Below are 13,164 nucleotides of genomic sequence, written 5' to 3'. Positions count from 1 at the left end.
TTTGGTTTCTCATCAGAGGCGTAGCACTGTGACAGATAGATTTGGTTGCTCATCAGAGGCGTAGCACTATGACAGATAGATTTGGTTTCTCATCAGAGGCGTAGCACTGTGACAGATAGGTTTGGTTTCTCATCAGAGGCGTAGCACTATGACAGATAGATTTGGTTTCTCATCAGAGGCGTAGCACTATGACAGATAGATCTGGTTTCTCATCAGAGGCGTAGCACTGTGACAGATAGGTTTGGTTTCTCATCAGAGGCGTAGCACTATGACAGATAGATTTGGTTTCTCATCAGAGGCGTAGCACTGTGACAGATAGATTTGGTTTCTCATCAGAGGCGTAGCACTGTGACAGATAGATTTGGTTGCTCATCAGAGGCGTAGCACTATGACAGATAGATTTGGTTTCTCATCAGAGGCGTAGCACTGTGACAGATAGGTTTGGTTTCTCATCAGAGGCGTAGCACTATGACAGATAGATTTGGTTTCTCATCAGAGGCGTAGCACTGTGACAGATAGATTTGGTTTCTCATCAGAGGCGTAGCACTGTGACAGATAGATTTGGTTTCTCATCAGAGGCGTAGCACTGTGACAGATAGATTTGGTTTCTCATCAGAGGCGTAGCACTGTGACAGATAGATTTGGTTTCTCATCAGAGGCGTAGCACTGTGACAGATAGATTTGGTTTCTCATCAGAGGCGTAGCACTGTGACAGATAGATTTGGTTTCTCATCAGAGGCGTAGCACTGTGACAGATAGGTTTGGTTTCTCATCAGAGGCGTAGCACTATGACAGATAGATTTGGTTTCTCATCAGAGGCGTAGCACTATGACAGATAGATTTGGTTTCTCATCAGAGGCGTAGCACTGTGACAGATAGATTTGGTTTCTCATCAGAGGCGTAGCACTGTGACAGATAGATTTGGTTTCTCATCAGAGGCGACCATACGAAAATAAAAATGGAAAACTATGTAGACGTGCTCGTCAAATCATGATCCATTCCAACGTCATTGGATAGGTCTAAATCCATGATCCATTCCCACATCATTGGATAGGTCTAAATCCATGATCCATTCCCACGTCATTGGATATGTCTAAATCGTTTTAATTATTGTATTAATATTATTGATTTGAAAGAAAGTAGTCGTGCGTTTTCTATATTGCCTGAGAAAAAATAAATTGCGAAGATGTGATCTCGAGCATCTTAGAATTGATGGGAGCGTATAGAAAGCAATGCTACAAAATAAGCACGTGCAACTTCCTGAAGGAGGCGGGCCGGACAGAGATTTTTAAAGCCATACAACATGATGTACAGGCGGAATCAGGTCGATAGCCGTGTGTTACACTTGCCCACCACAAAAGGTTTAAGAGGCTTTATTAACTAATTTGTTTAGAAATATTTAAAGACATTTTTTAGTTCTTTTTCACTGACTACTCTCCATTCCTTTACATTTCGTGTATGAAGGTCATGCAGCGGCAACTGTCATGCTGCAATTACAAAATGTTTATGGAGATTAAATACGCATTTTGATCATCTTGGCATTCACCGTGAAATATTTGCGTATGTTAGTGCTGATAAGTGTGTCCTGTGATGGGAAATTATACGTATTAGTTTCTTTTTAATTCTGTGCGTTGACCTCTCAGAGCATTGTTCACCATTTTATTCGACCCTGTATTTAACTATGCGTGGCTTAATTTTGAATTCTAATGTTTTATTTGCAACATTAACGTTCGATAATCTAGCATAGATCCAGTCCTTAAGACATCCGTGATTCTTAGGTCCAGTCCTTAAGATATCCGTGATTCTTAGACCCAGTCCTTAAGATATCCGTGATTCTTAGATCCAGTCCTTAAGACATCCGTGATTCTTAGATCCAGTCCTTAAGATATCCGTGATTCTTAGATCCAGTCCTTAAGACATCCGTGATTCTTAGATCCAGTCCTTAAGACATCCGTGATTCTTAGATCCAGTCCTTAAGACATCCGTGATTCTTAGATCCAGTCCTTAAGATATCCGTGATTCTTAGATCCAGTCCTTAAGATATCCGTGATTCTTAGATCCAGTCCTTAAGATATCCATGATTCTTAAATTATTAACAAGTTTTCGAAAAAAATGAACAAATAAACATTTTGACAAACACATAGTTAATATAATTAAAAACTTGCTCGCGGTTCATTAATATTTACAGCAAAATTGCAGACTGCATTTCTTAGCTGTCAACGTTTATGTATACTTGATTTGTATTGTTTGTTGGCTTTTGTCCATGATTATATGTTAGTTATATTTAATTTTGTATTTGGTGATTTACCTTTATTCATAATTGAGGATAGGAGATTGTACCTACCTGACTAATGTCATTTCTTTATAAATAGCATATTACATAACTAATTATTGTATATGATATTAGATGATATATTAAGATTATTGTTATTTGGAGGTAAGCCAGTTTATTTGGATTTGAATTCAGGACATTGGTATTCTCCATGGGAAAACATGGTCTACCTGTCGTTTCCAAGGTTTCATGCTAAAATTTAAGTAAACCGATCTGACCTTGTTTACGAATTTGATGGAAACTTTCAATAAAATGACAGAGTATTTTCAGAAAATGATATTGCGACATGGGTCTGATTGGAGAGGTATATAACGTTGTTTACTCCAGCATTACTCATTCTTTTCTTAACGTCAGTTTTACAATAATAAGTTTCAGTTTTTTTTCGTTCGGTTTAATATTTGAGAGGGTTTATTTATTGAAATTCACTTGAATTACAATGTGCCCATTGGCTTTTCTATCTAAATCACTATTTTGGGATTATTGTTAATTCATTCAAGGACATCAAGACTGTTAGCACAACAACATTATTCCAGGCTAATGGCATATCAGCACATGCAAAATCGGTATTAAATTGAAACACCGCTAGAAATTGTTCGGCATACTCTGTATTTTTGGATTTACACGATCCGCAGAGTCCGAGTGACATGTATTAAATTAAAAAGGACGGGTTAAAAATAAGCAGCCAAATGGACTACTTTTTTTAGCGATAAAGGCCGCAGGCAAACAGAAGAGCAACTGGCGATCATTCAATTTAGCTGATCAAACAAGGAGACTGCTCTGTGTACATTTGTGATGACAAGATTATTGATATTTTTTGTACATTTTATGTACAGGCCTATATAGGGTGATGACAAATGTACCATGCAGAAAGAGAGTAGAATTTAGGCTATTTCGCAGTGCTTATCAAATAAGGTTGATTGAGCAGGTCGACATTATATTGCCTTTCCTTTCACCACTTCAAAATCAAAAAGAAGTGGAAATACATCAAGATGTACATGTGCTTCATACAAATCATCTCTTTTTCGTAAGTCCTCAGTAGCAACTCGAATTAATGTTGTAATGAGTCTGAGTTGTAGTTTACTTTGCTTTAAACGTATTTTATTGTAAAACTTTAATGTAACTGGACATACGCTTTGACATATTACAACACCCTCTGTAACAATGAAAAACAAAATGCAACATGATAGAATATAACAAACATTGATTACTAAGTACATTATAGATATTTCGCCCGTGCATGTTATGTACAGGCCTATACAGAGTGGGGAATTACCACCAAAATTCTATGCATGCATTTATTATTCGTAAACGCAGTATATTCTTTTCCCCATTATTCTATTTTACGTGTGTGTAAGATGTACATTCGAGATTGCATGTTTACCTCTGTCTGTACTTCTCTCTAAATTTTATATGCGTGATATTGGAATGTTGATTTTTCATATCTTCCAGTTCTATATGAATGTTTTCAATAGTACAACATCCTACATACATTATTCCGTTTCTAAGTCTCGTCATTGCATTCTGACAGTTCTTTTGATTATATACTAATCGTTATAGCGATTTTTTAAAAAACAACAAAAGAATATCGTAGAAGTCACAATTCTTGCTAATACATGTCCCTGCTTTCAGGCAAATATACATCGAAAGGCCACGATATATAAACAAAAGAGAGAGAGAGTGTGTGTGTATCACTTGCAAAATTTGGGAAGAAAGATATTTAATTTATCACTTGGAGAATTAGGGAGGTCGTTGAACTTTTAAAACCGGAGAGTATATTGTAACTGCTGACGAGCGGTGGAGGTGAAGAGTGGTTTCTTCTCAATTATTCATATGTAGAAGAAGTTCTCAATTAAAACATTTATATAAAAAATACTCTGAACGAAATAAGCATGTATATTGTCTTATTATTCGACAGATACTACACTGCTGTCGAGGCATGGTAGGCGGGATCTGTAGCTCAGTCCTGCACAAATAGAATGTACATTATCCGCGTTACTGTTTTATTTATTTATAAAGTCGCCTTCTCTTCTTAGAATGGTACATTAATATGATGTATCTAATGTCATGTTAACAGTCAACTTGCAACTATCATTGCGCTACTTTGTACTTTCAGTATGAAATATGTCAATTGCAAAAAGAAAATTTAGAATCGGAAAGACACCGTTAGGATGATAATGTGTCTAATATTTACAATTCCTCGTAAAATCACATATCTAACAAACTCAGCAACGAATATTTACAGATGTAAAGATGCAATCTAGAATGTAAAGCCTACTCACACAGAAAATGCGAAGTAGAATAAAACAAAATACAATATATGGCACAGAACTAGCATAAGATTTTCATCCGAGATATAACAAAACTAGAAAAGTCTGAGTGCATGTGTGTGTGTGTGTGTGTGTGTGTGTGTGTCCATCTTCGCTAACCAAAGTTCCGATAAGTTACCCTATCTAAAAAGATAGGATAATTTATCGGAACCTTGGCTAGCGAAGATAATATATAGGATGTGAAATATGTTTAACAAATTTCAATTGAGGAAGAGAATTCGAGATGTTTAATGAAAACGTAGCAAGGATTATTATTATTCTTATTCAAATACAATTTTTGCTGTGGTTGTGCAGAAAAATAGAAACGTTTCAAAGTGGAGTGTATTCAAACAATGATTTGACGAATGAAAAATAAAAATACACGGGCTCGTCCGGGATTTGAACCCGGGACCTCTCGTACCCAAAACGAGAATCATACCCCTAGACCAACGAGCCGTTGTTACGTTCCTTATTCCGTAAAGCCTTATATATTATATATCTCGATGACTTTTTACATTATCTTCTCTAAAAGTTTATGCCTGCATAATGTATAATTGACTAACAGGTATATTATAACAATATGTGTTTATTGAAATTCATACTCTTTATTGACTTTGGTGATTCACGCAAAGTGTTCATACAGCGTCTTCACAGAGGGTTACCTCCCTTTGCTTGGATAACTCGCATATTCCAAACCAGGATGAATTCTGAAATAGCACCCAATATTATTCTTAAGCGTGACATATGGTTCATCAGCTGGTGAGGGGATGCAAACATAATACCTCCATATTTTATACGAAAACAAATTAGAAGTAAATGATCGAATGAACTTTCAACTTTCTTGACTACATTGATATATAATAAGTAGGATAGTAAGTTTCGATACAGGTGCTCGTATCGTTGCTTACAATGTACCTGTCATACATGTACCATACAATAACTACTTGCTATTATATAGTACATGTATGACAGGTAAATTGTAAGCAACGATCCGAGCCCCTGTAGTTTAGAGAAGGAATTTAAATTTAAATTGATTGTAAATGAAGCTCTCGTTTATAGCATACATAGCATGGACTTAGGTTGTAAATTAGACTCCCTAATTAGCTCTTTAATTTCAGTATGAATTTGGTATAAGGCATTTATTTCAGTAAATATTCTGGGATAAGCTTTTTGCTTCTTGTAATTGGTTGATTATGTTAGATTTTGACCGTAAACAGACGGTTTTCTGGGTACTATCGAATTTATTATTCAATCACAAAACGTGCTCAAATACAAATTAACAGTAATAATGAAAATAGTTGTAATATTATACAAAGCATAATTTTTCAACAAATCAAGATCAACATCAGGACAGAGAGCTATTTATAACATTTCTGGGACATATGATCCGTAAATGGGTTGTTCAAATGGGCATGAACCTCGGATTAACCGTCTTTAACTATTTTTTTAAATTACAACTTGAAAAGTTTGTTAATAAAAGATATACAACTAGTATAAGCAATATTTGTTTATTTAATTACTATCGGGCCATTGGATGAGAAGAAACTGGGTTCCAAACATGATTTCTTTACATAGTACAGGACGATGATTTGAGGGTCACTCAAATGCTCACCTGTCAGCGTGATGTCGTATAATAATGTATGGAAATCTCTTATAGCTCAAAAAAAAAAAAAAAAAAAAAAAAAAAATAAAGAGAAATTGGCGTTTGTCAAGCAGAGACTTTCATGAACAAAACAGTTATCACGAAAAAGACAGGCAGTCATTAATTTTTTTCTCTGAAAACGCTGAAGTAATAATGGTACCATAGTTATGTATTCAACATTATTGATAATCGTGTTAATCCAAACATTAAAAGGAGAACCGTATAATCATAATAAAAGAAATGATGTTGGTATTGAATAAAATCAGAAATTGATTGTGATCATTATTAATTATACTTTGGAGCATGAAAGACCGGAAGATATGTGTACTTGTATGAAATGTCCTTGTATGACAAATAATTTCCCGCGATTAAGAAACTTTTAAAAATTAATTTTAAAACAGAAAGACTGATCTAACATACTAATACAAACTGAGAAAGGCCTGAAATACGAAGTACCTGATATCAGAAAATGTTTTATTGGATATTAGTGGTTTGGGGTTTTAGTGAAAAAATCAATTTCCAGTTTATTAAAGCCAGATAATAATATATTTAATTCATGCTATATATCATAAAGCAATCTCGTGCACAAAAATATTTTTAATAACGAAAAAAGATAAGGATATGATATGTCTCGTCTGCGACGCTAAGCCATGTGTCACATACATTGAAGCAATACCAATTTCATTGCAAGCATTGCCTCCAAAAGATGGTCCACTTTGCTAAGTACCCTTTCTTCATGCGGATTATTTTAATAATGTCATCAACTATTGCGTATTAATGTCTTTAAAAAACAGTAAAGAGAAATTAGTATAACACATGAATATACATGAAATATGGATTATGCCTGAACTCAGGACTATACCTGAGATATGGATTATACCTAAAATATGGACTATACCTGTGAACACTGGACTATGCCTGAGATATGATTATATCTTGTTATTTATATTTATTTTAATTATATCTGATTTAATTGTTTGTAAGTTTTAGAATCTTTTTATTTTTTTAAATTTCATTATATGTCAAAATAATGTATTTCTGTTTGCTAGGAACTTAATAATTTTTTTTAGAAAATAGTGTGACCTTTGACTCTCCGGTTTAGAAAACACCAGGTCTTGACCTAGATCCTGGCCTTGATTCAAAATTAGTAGCAACCACGTAAATTAGTTCTATTTTTAAATGATTGGTTGTTGTAAAGGTCATGATGGGACTACGTCGTTTAAGATGTAAACATTATTTTTTACTTTTATTTCTTAGAGTAAAATGATTGGTTTTATTCAGGGCCACACTGGGTGTACGTACTTTTTAACAAGTAAATGATTTAGACGAGGTTCTGGAACATGATCACGTGTCCAACCCCCCAACCCCCTTGCGTTTTAGAATACGATATAACCTTTTGTTTTGGAGAAATAATCTCAGTTGGGCTTTTTCTTTAAACGGGAAGGTGTTGTGTTGTTTGGAGTTATTTCAAATTACTTGGATTCAAAATGACTGATTATTTTTTTCCAGGAAAATACGTGTGCTCATGTGCAATTCTTGAACAAAGACAGCTCTTATAAACATTTATTCAGATTTCCAAACCCGGAGTTATATTTATTGTTGCTACAACGAACTGTAGACTTCGACACTACAGCTTACAGCATACGCCAACTTCTTCCATCTTGGATTCTTCGTCGGGACTCGAACTTGAAATCATTAGAACATTTTAATATTAGGACTTCTAAAATTTTATTCGTGGATTATTCTTGGACTATTTTTGGATTTGATTTTTAAAACCAGTAAGTTCTTATTTTTTCATTTTGTACAAAATTTTTCCAGGGAAATAAATTCTTATATTTTTATAAAGCATGTTATGTTCACTCTTTCTTGTGTTACTGTTTATTCGAGCCTAAACATGTAACATAAGAACCTGAACTCTGGACTACACATGAAATACTGATTATACCTGAACTCTGGACTACACTTGAACTATGGGTTATACCTGAACTCTGGAGTACATCTGAAATATGGATTATGAAGCACGTAGAAATTAATGCTTGTCCTAAAACTCTTGCTAATCAAACATTGTTATCTGCTTAATAAATTGAAATCATCAAAGGCAATAGTGTTTGAAGAAATAAATTCAGAAATCTAGCTCATAATTCTTTCATGGTATTGGCTTTTCCGTTCCTTCAAGCCACGTTGTTTACCATCAGTGAACATGAACGTATAAACGTATCTATACACAACTGTGCAAATCTGAATATACTTAGTTGATACTAGATACGTGGGATACACATCATCTCTGGCAGTTTGTACCACATTATGGCAGTTACAGGAAAGCAATTTATGTTTGTTGAGTATCAATCCTGCTTGTGTGTGTGTGTGTGTGTGTGTGTGTGTGTGTGTGTTCATGGACATCCATTATGTATTTAAAATTATCGCGAAATACAGTTGTAATGCGCTACAATAACACTAGCATGGAAAAGTTATAAATTCAAACAGTATTGCACAGAATCTTTCAATAGAAGACACGTTATGAATATTCTTTACTCAAAAATGACATGATATCTTCTAATATGCATAAGAGACTTAAGTTTCCCTGTGATCTTTATTATTTCGAAAGATCAGTTGTTCCCAGTACATAAATCTCGTTTTTCATTTTAGGAAAAGTAATCGAGTTATACACACCAAGGAAATAATTCTAGCTGGATAACGAAAAAATCCCCAAGTTGTGTTGCAGTTCAATGTATAAAATGACAAATTTCAAAGAATCTTTAAAAATCATATGAAACGATTTGGGATTTTCTCACATTCTTCATCTCATACATTTACTTGACATATACAGGTCACATCAATACACATTTCCCGTGTGTGTGTGTGTGTGTGAGAGAGAGAGAGAGAGCAAAGTTGGAGAGATGTGAACCGGTCTAGAAATGAGTGAAAAGATAAAGTATATATGGGTCTAGTTGACCAGGATTGGTTGATAACAAAAGCAAGATTTTATTAAAAAGAGTATTTTGAGAGCATTTCCTTGTTGTAACCTGAAAAAGACAGAGACATTGTTGTTGTTTTATGTGTGTGTGATGAATTTCAGTCCCTTTAGAGACTTGAGATAGGAAGACGTTACTAAAACTGGTGCGATATTGAAAGCATATGTTCAAACACACGTAGATTCAGCAAATGCCGCGGTTGATTCTGAAACAAAGAAAATACCAGTCCGTGAATTAGCCATTGCGTTAACTTCAAATTCGCTGTTACTTCCTTTGAAAATCTTGCCAAGGAGCGAGAAACTCTGTTGTTTAAAATTAGCAGTGATGTCACCGGTCGGCTTTGGCTTGGAGGTCGGAAACCCGACATTGTAACACCCCAGTGATGCCACGCCAGACCGTTTTCAAAGAGACCACCGTTATCCAGTCAGAACTTAGGTAATCTAATTTTGGGCGGGTTTCTCACACAGCCAGACATTGTGAAAAAGTCAGTACATTGTATGAATACTGGCGAGAGCAGATGTAGGCAAGTCGGGAGAGACTAGACTGCGCTCTGAGTGCCGAAGTTGTGTGCTCGTTATAAGAGCGGGAAGTTAGTTCTAGGAACTTTGGACGAGATTGAAACAAAGGCTTCTGATGTATCTTTCCGGGTGTGAACGAATACCACCCGAAGATTAGAGAGGAGACAACGTGCATAGCACTTATAGATAGGCTGTTCAGCGAGGAAGGAGGGAGGGAGAATGGGAACAAGGGTACCGGAAGTACCGACATGGAGGACCAGGAGCACGGAAACGAGGTTAGCGGAAGTAATGACAAGAAGGCTGAGAGGACGGAAACGAGGGTACCGGAAGCACCGACATGGATAGACGGGAAAGGAACACAAGGCGGTAGTTACAAATGAGTAACATAGAAGGGACACGGGAAGGAAACCCTCTCATCTTTAATTTCATGGGATGAAATAATTGGCAATTTGGATAGGTCGTGTAATGATTGGAAGCAATTGCATTGAAAAATTGTCATGTAATTGTCGAATACTGTGATATAGTTTATGAAATTGTTATACCTTTCACCTTATTAATTTTATATTTTAACACCTAGACCGTCGGCTTTGTTGACTTGGGCTCGGAGCTAATTTAACCTTTAAATTGTCCTTCCTTCTCCGGGGTTAGTAATAATTCCATAGGGGGCACGTGACAATGTTATTGGGACAAAGTTTATCTTGAATCACCGACGATTCAGTGGTCACATAAATGCCTTGTTTCCTACGACGTCGATCGCGAGTGGCAAGGCCACTGCCGGTTGCTCCTTCATCTGGTTCTGGTTCTGGTTCAGGCGAGCGCTGCTGGAGTGCCTCTGATGCAGCCTTTCTCTTTTCCTTTGTTGCTTTAGGCCAAGTTTTTATTCTTTCTTCTCCTACTTTTTTCAAATCGAAGCATCAGTTCCTTTCGCTCTGTTTCCCTCCTCAATTCTACTCCTGCAGCAAATTCATCTACTGCATTTTTTTTAACGATTTCAAAATCATTGTCGTCCTTTTTGATTTGCTGAGTATTATCAGCAATCCAATATACATCCTTGACTTACTCGGCAGCTTTTAAATTGTAAATATCTGCAGGTTTTACGAACCGCTCTCTAAGAATTTATCCAAATGTAGCAATTTTAAATACTTGGTCTGGATCCTTTGTATCTCCAATACCTTCTTCGGTAAATTTATATATTATCTTGGTTTTAGCTTTTGGTGGTGGTGGTTGAACTGGTGGTGGAAGTGGTTGAAGACTTACCAGCAATATCAGCTGGTAATCTCTCAAGAGCTTTTGTGCTGAATCAGTCGCTGTAACAATTGTTTTGGATATTTCTACAATTGGCTTAAATAACTGTTCTGTACCCTTTGTAAATTCCACTTGAGCTTCCTGGCGTTGTTGTAACTGTTGTTTCACAAAATCATGGACTGGAAGATACTTCTTAATTGCATCTACTCATTGTCGAGTTAATTTTGCGTAGGAGATTCCACAGTAAACGCAAAATTACTAATTATTATTATTACATTGATATAATTACAGATCACTAGGTCAGAAGATACACAAGGGTTTACTGTGTTAAAGTCATGTAACGTAATTTTTCAGCAACAACGAATTGCCGGAATCTCAATTACACTCAGTTTAGACACTGCCCCTCTCACGTGACTGCGCTAACAATACCTATGGGCATAGAACACAATTAATTTTACTATATGTTCTCTACATTTGTTTCTCAATACTGACCTTTCCACTGTGACGATCAATACAAATCATATGTTAATTTAAAATACCTTCAAAGATGACTTCATGGTGAAGTTCTTGTCAAAGGTTGACCTGCACTTTTTTGAGAGGCTGGACTGTCAACAAAGCAGCATGTAAACAGAACACAGATTTCACTTCCGGATCATCACCAAGGCCTTATTACTCACTGTGCACTGTCGCCGAAATACATACGGATAACCACACCCTGATCTCATATTCTCAAGAATAAACAATTACCTTTAAATCCCTACCAAAATGCATAAATATAACTCTTATATCACCACCAAAATGAGAAAGGAAAAATGTTCTAAAAATAGACTGGAACTACATTCGTACTGAACTGGAAGTACTAATTGTGAGCCAATTCCCTATGCGCGTTAAATAACATGCAACGCATTAAAAAAAATATGACGAGATATACTTAAATGGGTAATTGTATTATTTAAAAAATAACCCAGATGCAATTTGCCTGGCCCTCCGTGAGCCCCAAAGGGCGTTCATTTTAAACAATTTTAAAGCGCGTGTGATTCGCGGGGGGTGGGGTGCGTGCTTGTTTACAAAGTTTAAAAAATTTCAGCCTTGACAGCTCTGTGAATCTCTAAAATTTCGTTTCGCGCTTAGTGATTCACCGGGGTGGGGGGAGGTCACGCACAATGGAAAATGAAAAATCCTCTGATCATCTAAACGATCTAACAATTGCAATGAAAAAAGAAAAATATAACAATCACCCAAGAGATATCTAACATCGTTCAGCCTGCACGCGGAACTTACTTTTGCTAATTTTTTTAGTCGGACCACCCCCTTGCTATGTTATAATTTGTTGATATATGACTAAAACATTAAATAAAAATCTTCACATTTTATGGCACATAAAAAACATCATGGTGTATCACATATAGTTTATGTTACTGTTTGTTGGTCATTGCAACGGTTCCTTGTATTTTTATGTCATTTTTGACCACCACCCCACTGTCCGCCATTTGGTTGGATCACCCACCATATCCATTATTGTAGAAGTGAATTGATGGAATAGTTATTTCGAGTGAGAGAAAAAAAAAAACGCTTTTTGTAGTCACAAGATGTGTCTACAGAAGAATATGGGCAATTATAACTTTCTTGCTAAAGATAGGCGCGGAAAACATTGATAAAGTGAATAAAAACCGTGTCGAAATTGCAAGTAACATCAAGAGCTTTGCGATTACTGCTCGTTCTAAATCTAATTCCAAGCATATTTAAAGGCATAAAATCAGCAGTAATACTTCTAATAGTGAAACGGGATAGCTCAGTCGGTAGAGGCTATGACTTGTCAATACCAACGCGCTGTTTTTCTTTTGTCTTATTAAACTCAAACTTATCTTTCTTGAGTCCATTTTAGCTTTTCTTATTATTTCCTTCTTCTTGTTAAAAAGCAAAGGAACAGAAAAACTCTACACTTTTATGTGAAATTTAATCAGAAGTAAACATCTGTAAATTTCAAGAACGAAGTTTATCAGTCTTTATTTTGAGAGTAAAGTTATAAATTGACTTAGATTTATATTTCAGTAAATTCCACATTTACTGAAAAAATATTAACAGGGTTCCCACGTTACCGGGATATTGGGTAAAAGTCGGGAGAAATGATATTTTTTCCCGACCGTGA

General features: G+C 35.7%; 1 non-coding gene across 1 annotated transcript; it reads right to left on the bottom strand.

Moving 5' to 3' along the window:
• Window positions 1-5,022: 5,022 nt before the first annotated feature.
• Window positions 5,023-5,094, bottom strand: Trnap-ugg (transfer RNA proline (anticodon UGG)). Its single transcript has one exon. It is a non-coding gene; the product is annotated as a tRNA-Pro (tRNA).
• Window positions 5,095-13,164: the final 8,070 nt, after the last annotated feature.

Source organism: Sinohyriopsis cumingii, chromosome 15, assembly GCF_028554795.1.
Source record: "Sinohyriopsis cumingii isolate HCF-2022 chromosome 15, ASM2855479v2, whole genome shotgun sequence".
NCBI lineage: Eukaryota > Metazoa > Mollusca > Bivalvia > Unionida > Unionidae > Sinohyriopsis > Sinohyriopsis cumingii.
Note: the sequence above shows the minus strand (reverse complement) of the source record. Positions and strands in the feature narration are given on the sequence as shown.